At 41.1% G+C, this 10,314-nt stretch overlaps 1 protein-coding gene across 2 annotated transcripts in view; it reads right to left on the bottom strand.

Annotated features, from left to right (window-relative positions):
- The window catches only part of LOC114031508 (T-lymphoma invasion and metastasis-inducing protein 2-like), a 288,383-nt gene extending 287,186 nt beyond the window's left edge, over positions 1–1,197 (bottom strand). For both annotated transcript variants that reach the window (XM_027846621.1, XM_027846622.1), the window contains exon 1: positions 1,030–1,197. The gene's annotated coding sequence lies outside the window, so the exon portion shown is untranslated. The remainder of the gene's footprint in view (positions 1–1,029) is intronic.
- Between the last annotated feature and the right edge of the window lie 9,117 nt (positions 1,198–10,314).

Raw genomic sequence — 10,314 nt, 5'->3', positions numbered from 1 at the left:
CTCTCCTTCTCTCTCTCTCTCTCTCCTTCTCTCTCTCTCTCTCTCTCTCTCTCTCTCTCTCTCTCTCTCTCTCTCTCGTTGTACTGGAAGCTATTTACTATTCTGGGCTGCTTAAGAACTTTGTTAGGGGAATAATGATTCAAAGTTAAGTCGATGGAATCCTTTTACTCCCCAGTCCAAGACACTTTTAGCAACAGAGACATGCAGTCCTTTACTGGAGTACTTCATTTGACAACAAACTTCTCTTTTGTGTCAAGACTTAACTCTTAATCAGAAGCACCTCGCTCCTACTTCCACATCTCCCCCATCCACCCACCCAGCGAACCTCTCACGGCCTGGATCCCCAGCAGATTAGGAAGAATGGAAGCAAAGTACTGTTATCAGAGAGCTAACTTTACAAAGAGGTCTGTAAGCGGTATTCAGGGGAAACCCCATTCCACAGCGGTTTTAGGAAGTGCTGACTCTCTCCGGGCTCAGGCTAACTATAGAAAGGCGGACTGACCCTGCCTCCTGAGGTGCTCCAAAGGGGTGGCCGGCCCTCCGTCCAGGGAGGGGAGAGAATGAGATAGCACCTCATTCTTTCCTCCCCACTACCCGCAGCCCGGACCAGCAATTCCGCACACCGAATCCAAAGGAGGAAGATGGAAGAAAAGATAAATGAGCGCAACGAAGGAGAAAAAGAAAGAAGAGGGAAAGGGTGGGAGAAAGTGCGGCTTCTTAAAGCCCTGGAGCGAGCTGGGACCCTCCTATCCAGCAGCCCAAGCTCCCAGAAGGTGGGGCAGCAACTGGAGATGTACGTGGGGAGAGCGGCCAAGTGCGCGAGGGAGCAGCCTGGAGTTGGGCTGGGGCTGGCATGAGGCACTCCAGCGCCGGAGCTCGGTGGGCAGGTGAGGCAAGCCGAAGCCAGACTACGTCTCGCTCCCACGCCCTCGGGCCTCTCCCACGATTGCCCCCCGAGGTGGGCGCACTGTACGGGGGGACGACGTTCTTTGTCTGAAATCTCCAGGGGCGGCCGAATGGGCTCCTTACCTTGGCTCGCCCCTCTTCGCAGCCTCCAACCTAGCCCCAGCAATCGAGTGCCGGGAGCTCGCCTTCGGGGCGCCTCCTCGCCAGTTCCTTGGGTCCCTGATCTCCGAAAGGCTGCTAGAGGCCGAGGCAGCAGCGGGGGAAGTTTGCGCCCTCACTTTGTTCCAAGACCGCGCTCCGCGTCGTGGCTGCCGCGGTGGCGGCGGTGCTGAGAAGCCCTCCTCCTAGCCGAACCCTCCCCTGCCCCCTCCTTCCGCACACTCCCCCCTCCTCGCTCCACCAGCCCAGCCCCAGAGGCCAATCCCCGCCCCGCCTTGGCCTGCTGCACCCCCAGGAGCGAACGCACCCCGGCACCCTGGCTGCCCGAGGCTCGAGGCAGGCGGAGTACGTGAAGTGGGGAGCCTGCTCCGGGCTCCTGCGGGACAATCCAGGCCGGCTGTCTGCCTCAAGAGTCCCCTCCACCTGAAAGGATGGTTTACTTCCAGCCAGCACGGGCGTCTGGAAAAACACATCCAAAGGCACTCTCGACGCCTGGAATGAGTGTTTTCAAAGAGGAAGACGAAAGACGAGCCTAAATACGGGCAATTTTTCTCCAACTTCCAAACAAAAAGTTAAATTTTCAGAAAGCACTACCAGAAAAAGTGGCTGTCAACTTACAGAGCATCTCCCCAAGCATTTCAAACCAGTTGACACCCAAAAGGAGAAGCAGGCGAGGCAGTAAGGGACCAGCCCCTCCTTCTGCTCCCTCTACTATATTTCCATAGTCTCGAAAGAAAGGGGTGGGCGGCGCAAACAGACAGAAAAAAAAAAAAAAGGATGCTTATCATTATATCGGGAGAGCCAAGCTAGGGAAGCCATTTGACCTGCACCTCAAATTCAAGGGAGGGCCCTCAAATTAAGCAGGTGAGAACTTTGGCCTCTGCACAATAGCATTTTGATGCTTCCATTGTAACAAAAAGAGTTTTCTCCCTTCAGTGGCTGGTGCATTTGCACAGTAGAAAGCTGCAAAGACATTTATTTTTAAAAACAAATTCTGTCTCACCCTTGGTGGTACTTTAGTATTTGTGTGTGTGTGTGGGTGTGTGTGTGGGTGTGTATACATCTGTATATTATATATATCCATAAATTAGATACTCATCATATATATACTCAATAATATTGATTATTCAAAGCACTTTCATATCCATCAATTATATAATCATCATATATATAATTGTTATTATGGTTAAGTGACTTAAAAGCTAAAGTCGACCAAGGTCCTCTCAGACTGTTTGAAAAACCTTACCACTCTCCTTGATCTTTTTTCTGAGGCCAAGTCCCTTAAAAAGTCTCATAGAAAGTTTTTCACTAAACAAAGGAAGCAAACAAAAAAAAGGTCAGATAAAAAAATGAGAATCCTTTCAAAATTAGCGCATGATAACTGTAATAGCAACATGTGGATTCAATTATCATCTTTATGCAGATGATTCCCAAATCTACACATCCAGATCTCACTACTTTCTGGAAAGTCAAGCCCAAATCATTAAGAGCTTACAGGACCTCTCCACCTCAAACTTTGGGTGTCAAAAACAGGACTTATCTGTGGCCCTAAGCTTCCCCCTGCTCCCAACCTTCCTATTTCTGTTGAGCACACCATCATCCTTCCATTCTCCAAAGCTCACAACCTCAGAGACATCCTCCTCCTCACCATATCTAATCAGTGATTTAAAAAAAAAAGAGTTAAACAATACAATACCAGAAATCTGTCGAAGTTGACCTTTAGCCATTAATAAGTAGTCTTTGGATTTAGAGACAGCTAGATAGCAAAATTGATAGAATGCTATACTTGGAGTTAGGAAGACTTGTGTTCCAACTCTCTCACAGAAGGTGCCCATCAATTGGGGAATGGCTGGTCAAGTTATGGTATATACATGTGATACAATACTTGGTTGTTGTTGTTATTGTTGTTGTTGTAGAGTCATTTCAATCATGTCTGACTATTCATGACCCCGTTTTGGGGTTTTCTTGGCAAAGATACTGATGATTTGCCATTTTCTTCTCCAGCTCATTTTACAGATGAAGAAACTGAGGCAAAAGGAGTTAAGCAACTTGCCCAGGGTCACACAGCTAATAAGTATCTGATGTCAGCTTTGAAATCAGGAATATGAGCCTTCTTGAGTGTAGGCCTAGCGCTCTTTCCACTATACCACGTAGCTGTCCCAATGCAATGCTATTGGACTGTAAGAAATGGTAAAGCAGATGGTTTCAAAGAACTCTGCAAAGACTTGTATGAACTGATGCAGAGTGAAGGGAATATAACCAGGAGAATGATTTATAAAATCACAACAATATTGTAAAGATAACTTTGAAAGACATGGTAGCTGTGATCAACATAATTACCAGAGGACTAATGATGGAATGTGTTACTATTATTCCCTAATACTATCATTCTATCACAGGTAGAACATGTCAGAGACAGAATTTGAACCCAGATCTGACTCCAGAGACAGTGTTCTTTCTGTTTTTGCCACACAGCCTTTTCATTTTAGTCTCTGACCCTAGGCTCCCTCCCTCCAATTGGAGAGGATGGAGGTAGACATTGGATAGCTTCTCTTAGATCCTCCAGCATTTAAGGAGGGTGCCCAGAGCTGCTCTCTTGAATTTCATGATCTCCAGAAATTCATCATTCTGAATTCTAACTCTCACTTCCTCAGATCATTTCCCACCTGGCTTCAGGACTTCATCATGCCATCCTAGCTATGTACCCTCATCCCTTTACCCCACCAACACCCCAAACTTTTCAGTTTCAGCTAGGTTGCATGGTGAATAGAGTGCCAGGCCTGGAGTCAGGAAGGCTCATCTTCCTGAGTTCAGACACTTACTAGTTGTGTGACCCTTGGCAAGTCACTTAACCTTGTTTACCTCAGTTTCCTCATCTGTAAAATGAACTAGAGAAAGAAAGGGCAAACCATTCCAGTATCTCTGTCAAGAAAATCCCAAAAGAGGTCACTAAGAGTTGAACACAACTGAAAAATGACAAGACAACAACAAACTTCTCCCATTGCATTGTAAGCTCCTTGAGGACAGGGACTGTCTTAGGCCTTTCTGTGTATCCCAAGCACTTAGCACAGTTCCCAGAACATAGTAGGACCCTGATTCTGACTGCCTCTGCCTCCTGCCCAAGTAAGACTCTGCTACACGCCTTGGTCCCTACACCAAGCAATCCAGGGACAAATCCCAATAGTAATACTAATCATCCATTTAGCTTAATTCCTTTTCCTAAGGAGTTCAAAAGAGTTTTACAGCCTGCTGGTAGGAAAGAACCAGGATTCTAGCAATTGCTAATTACACTAAGTCCATTTCTCTCTCTCTCTCTTTTTTAAACAGGCTTATTTGCAGTCTCCCACCCATTGCCTAAGGGGCTAGTTAATGGGGGGAAAAAGAATTCATGCAGTCAGGCCAAGCTTTCCTCTCTGTTCTCCTCTTTGGCAAGAAATTCTGCCAAGGGATTAAAGTAAATTGCCAGGGGTTAGAAGAGGCTTCCCAAGAGGGTCCTCCCCTAGTAGGGCTCTATCTCTCTGAAGGCCTTCTTGCCAACCTTTTGTGGATTCTCTTTCTGTTGGGTTTACTCCACTTCCTTTTTCAGTTGTTTGAGAAGAGCGAAGGAGGCAAGTTTTCTTAGTATTGTTTGGTGTACATGACAAAGCTACCTCCAGTGTTATTGACAACTGAGGCTCAGCCCTCCTCAGATGCATAATCTGGGGGAGCCACCCTCCTTTGCTGCTGATTCAGCAGCGAACACAGGTGTATGTTTGCCTTAACCAAATAATGGGGGGGGGGGGATGAATACATCTTTTCCATTTGTTTCTCTTTGAAACAGAATTTTCTGGGCCCATACACACCCAGATATTCCTAGCAGCCTACTTTATGATAGCAAAGAACTGAAAATAATATAGGTGAGTATCAATTACAGAATGCCTAAATAAATTGTGGCATATGAATTTAATGGTATAATACTATGCCATAAGAAATGAGGAACATAAAGAAATCAGAGGAAATGAGAAGATTTATGCAAACTGAAGCCGAGTGAAATAAGAAAAAACAAGAAAACCACATGGGCATCTAGGGAAGGAATGGGAGAGGGGGATGGATTCACAGTCAGGAAGTTGCTGCTATAAAGTCATTTCACTCATGTCTAACTCATCATGACCCCATTTGGGGTTTTCTTGGCAAAGATACTGGAGCAGTTTGCCATTTCCTTTTCCAGTTCTTTTTACATATGAGGCAACTGAGGCAAACAGGGTTAAGTGTTTTGCTCAGGGTCACATAGCTAGTAAGTGTCTAAGGTCAGATTTGAACTCAGATCTTCCTGACTCCAAGCCCCAGCTCTATCCACTATGCCAACTAGTCAGGAAAACCTGAGCTCAAATCCCACCTCTGATGCTTCCTTTGCCTTATGTGATCCTAGACAAGTCACTTAATTTCTTTATGCCTCAGTTTCATTATTTGTAAGATAATAATAATAATAGCCTACATTACAAGTATTAAATGAGATAACATGTAAAATGCTTTGCAAACCTTAAAGTGCTATGGATACCAGTCTTTCAAAATGAAAATCAGGACACAGTCTGAGAAAGGATATTTGTTTTGCACAACATCCCTAAGAGGATACACACTCTCTCTCTCCAGAGATCAGTGTAGGATAATCTATGATATGTGATTGAAAGGAAGCAGAGGGTCAGGCTGCTTTCAGCTTGTATTAAGAGCCTCAAGGAGGTCACCTTTTTATTGCTTGTATCCACAGATAGGAGTCAAACATTTCCAGCCATTTCTGTGAAGATTATTATTGTTATATCATTTATGCTTTTAGTCATTTAACATTTATTAACTTCTCTTAAATTAAGTCTCTGGCAAGTAGAAAGACGTTTTGTTTTGTTTTAATCTGTTTAACCATCAGTGATAATCATGGTAATGATGATAATAATAATAGTTCACAGTTCTATAGGACTAGACAGTTTAGTGGGCAGCTAGGTGATGTAGTGAAACGAGGCAGGAAGACCTGAGTTGAAATCTGGCTTCAGACGCTTACTAACCCTGGGCAAGTCACTGAACCCTGTTTGCCTCCATTTCCTTATCTGTCAAATGAACTGGAGAAGGAAATAGCAAACAATTCCAGTATCTTTGCCAAGACAACCCCAAATGGGATCATGAAGAGTTGTACCCAACCAAAACAACTTACAAAGCACTTTCTTCGTATGCAGATATTATGATTCCCATTCTCCAGAGTAGGATAATTAGGTTCAGGAAACTGAAATGATTTGCCCAAAGTTGTGAACCAAGTAAATGGCAGAGCCAGGACCCAGATTCAGTTCTGCCAACTTAAAGTTCTACGACCTTTCCACTCCAACAGCTAATACACCAAATGCTACATGGAAGCTCATATCAAGAAGCCTTGACCTCATAAAATACCAAGGGTGGTAGATCTCTTTTTCCAGGACTAGGAAAGGTATCTTTAAGTTATCCAATGTATTATTTCTATTGGACTAATGAGTATAAGAAGGGATTATGCAAATTTTCTGATCCAATGAAATATATGTGGTCCTGAAGACATTTTTAACCATATGCTTCAATTTGTGGAAAAGTTTAAGAGGTCTATGCAGGCATCTTTGAGGATACTGCCTCTTTTCATTCTAAATTGATTTTCAGGTGTCTTCTATAAGGTTTCTTTTGACTTTATCCTTCCTTTTCTGCTTTGAGTTTTGATGGTACATATCAACTCCTAAGTCTAGGAACTGCAAAGTCCTCTAACTTAAATGTGGTCTCTGTGTCTCTTGCCCTTCCTGAATTTACCATCTCTTCCCTCTTCCTGACAAGATATCAGAACCAGGCTTCTTTAAAGAAATACATTAAAAGGAATGATGAATGGTAGAATGTCTAGAGGAAGGCAAAAGGGTTTATGTTCAGAGTAGGCTATTGCTCAAGATTCCAGGACTTAACAATTTGTTTAATCCCACAGAGTCTGTCTCAATCTGGGCACCACTGCTTCCTCCTTAAGCCAGGAAACAAATCCAGACATCCCCACAAGGAATTGGATTGCTCTCTGTGATCATGAAAAAAGCATACCCCTCTTATATTATCAAATGGCTTCTACTCAGAGTATCATTAGATACTGATGCACACATTTAGCTCCTGTTTACCTAAAAGACGATTAGACAAAGTGAAAGACTATTAACTCTGTTTTACCCCTAAAGCCCTTTTTAAAACCACATAGTAACATTATCTTTATCATTATATCATTATCTTTCCACCAAAACCTACTTCCAAACTTGCCTATTTCTGTTGATGGTACCACTATCCTAGTCGAAACTTGGGTTTCATCCTCAACTCCTCACTTGCATTCATCTCACATATCCACTCATTGGCAAATCTCGTCATTTCTATCTGCACATCTCTCCCATGCCTCCTCTTCTTACTACCCTCACATGGTCACCTCCCTAGTTCAGGCTCTCACCACTTGTTGCCTGAACTACTGCAACAGGATCTTCCTCAAATATCTCCCCTCTCCAACCTATCCTGCACATGACTCCTGCCAAGATGATTTCCCTAAAGCTCAGTTCTGATCACATCCAAAACTCTAATGCAGGGGTGGGGAACCTGCGGCCTCGTGATCTTATGTGGCCACATAAGATCCTAACTTTCTTTCCTTATTATGCATGATTCCCCTTCATTCACTCTATGATCCAATCCATCTGGCCTTCTTGTTGTCTTTCATACATGTCACCACATCTATCTCTGTGTCTTTGCATTCTCCATCTCCCATGCTTGAATGTACCTTCTCCTTACCTCTTCTTCTAGAAATCTCTGGTTTCCTTCAGAATGCAACTAAATTAGCATCTTCTATGTGATATTTTCTTGATTCTCATCTGCTCATGCCTTCTTTCTAAAAATTACTTTGTATAAGTAATACACTAGGTATATAAAGAATGTAATTATTTTGGCTATCCCTATACATGTATATATTGTCTCAAATATATGTACATATTCTCTGTCATCTATGTACCTACTGTTTCACAATAGAATGAAAACTCATTAAGGACTAGAACTGTTTCATTTTTTTGTCATTGTATACTGAATGCCTAGCAAAGTGATTAGCATATGGTAGATCTTTAATAAATATCTAGGGCAGCTAGGTGGTGCAGTAGATAGAGCAGTGGACCTGGAGTCTAAAAGATTGAAGAATTCAAGAAATGAGAGGAGAAGGGGCTTTACCCATAAACAGTAAGTGACAGAAGTGGGATTCAAATTCATATCTTCTTCTACTCCATTATTACCCATTTGCTGAACTAAGTTCTCTAGCTGATTCATATAACTTGAAAAACACAAATTCATGATTCCTTTTTTTAGCCTTTTAAATCAGATAAACCAGAAGGATTTGACTTAGACATTCTAAATGGTAAAGAAAAGGGGAGAAAAAAGGGTGTTTCCTCTGCACACAGATCAAAGATACTTTATGAATAGTTAAAGCTAATTCTAGTTGGCATGGGCCCATCTGTGGTGTGAGGGACCTTCAGAACCAAAGTAACCTCTGTAATTAAACTATGTAGAAAATGAACTTCAGTCCGTATATCAGGATCACTACCTCTATCCCTGAAGAAATATCCATGAATTCAGATCTAGGGCATTTGGTATGTAGTTGAATTAGCACACAACAATTACTATGTACCTCTCCAAATGATCACATTTTGGTAGTGTGTTATGAGAACCCTGTGTATTTGATCCAGTAGATTTAAATTAAATATAAGATTCAAAATCCAATTTATAGTATATGGATCTGCTTAATATCTTCTTAATTTTACACAGTACATTTTGGGAACAGAATGGAAGAAAAATGTTGAATAAATACAATAAAGGTATAGTAAATATTCAAAAATCTAGAACTTTCATTAGGTTTATAAAACACTGTGGAGGATTTTTTTTCATATCATCATCAGATATATTCAATATATCCCATTGTCTCATTTCATAGATAAGGAAACTGAGGCCCAGATAGATGAAATAGGTAGCATGTGGGTGTGCAGCACTCAAACCTGTGTCTTCTTTTCAATTCAGTTCAATTCAATAAACATTTGTTACATGCCTACTATGTGCCAGGCACTGTGCTAAATAGTACAAATAGTAATAAGTAATAATAGTAATAAGAAAAACAGTATATAATGAGTATACAACCAGCTCTGGGTAGATATTGTTCCATGCAGTTCAAACCAAGCAGAGTTGCATATGGAAAGTAGAGAGTGAGCTGGAAAGTCGAAGTCTTCTGATTCTAATCTAGTGTTCCTTTGTGTCAAATCAATCAATAAACAAGTATTTATTAAATGCCTACTATGTGTCAAGCACTATGTAATTATGTGTTAAGCACTAGGGATACAAGTACCACAAAAAAAATAATAATCCCTCTTGGCAAAGAACTTACAACAATATATAGAAGATCCACAAAAATTCCAAATGGAAGTGTTTGCCCCAAGGGTTGGAAATACTTTATTACTCATTATTATGAATGAATGTGATCTTAAATTAGTACAATTAAAATATAAGTTAAGAAATTTTAAAATGAACAATAATCCTACCATAGAATCATGCAGTACTGGATAATAAAATGGATAATTTAGCAAAAATGTGAACTCAGAAGCCAAACAAGTTACATAAAACAGAACCTATCAGCAAATTGCTTTTACTGTGAGAACTTTTTTCAAAATGATTTGCTCTCCCTTGTTTAAATGTTTGTGTAACAAAGCAGTTTGGAGATGTTTGCTCTCCATTTCCTAAAATAAAATTTTGAAGTCAGGTCAGAAGAAAACTTGAGAGAATTAGTAGACTGTGTAAGAAACTTCTATTGACTTTAGTTTTTTCAGTGATATTTTAAATTTGAGATTCGTGTTTTATTCTGACTACGCTCCCTACCCCCCCAAAAAGTTAAGCTTTCAAAAGCATCCTACAAGTTTAAGATTCATATTCCAAGCTAATTATTCCTTTCAAACTATAATACTTTTTTTTAATGACCAGGTTAATAGATGGTAGCAAGGGACATCAAAATAAACTATGAAGACTATATTTCCTTTGGAAATTTTTTTCAAGTTTGAGGAATTAAGTTTTGATTTTTTAGAAAATTGTAGAATATGTTAAAAAAAACATTCAGTGGGGCCTGAAAATTACAGGATATATGACATCTTTCTGCCCATAATTTTCCCTTGTTACTGTGCCAAAAGTTTTAAAGTTTAGTCATATTTCAATTTTTTAAATAAAAAAGAGGGG

The sequence above is a fragment of the Vombatus ursinus genome, unplaced genomic scaffold (genome assembly GCF_900497805.2).
Source record: "Vombatus ursinus unplaced genomic scaffold, bare-nosed wombat genome assembly UNPS02015175.1, whole genome shotgun sequence".
In the NCBI taxonomy this organism is placed as follows: Eukaryota; Metazoa; Chordata; class Mammalia; order Diprotodontia; family Vombatidae; genus Vombatus; species Vombatus ursinus.
The sequence above is the reverse complement of the archived record's forward strand: the minus strand, read 5'-3'. Positions and strand labels throughout refer to the sequence as shown.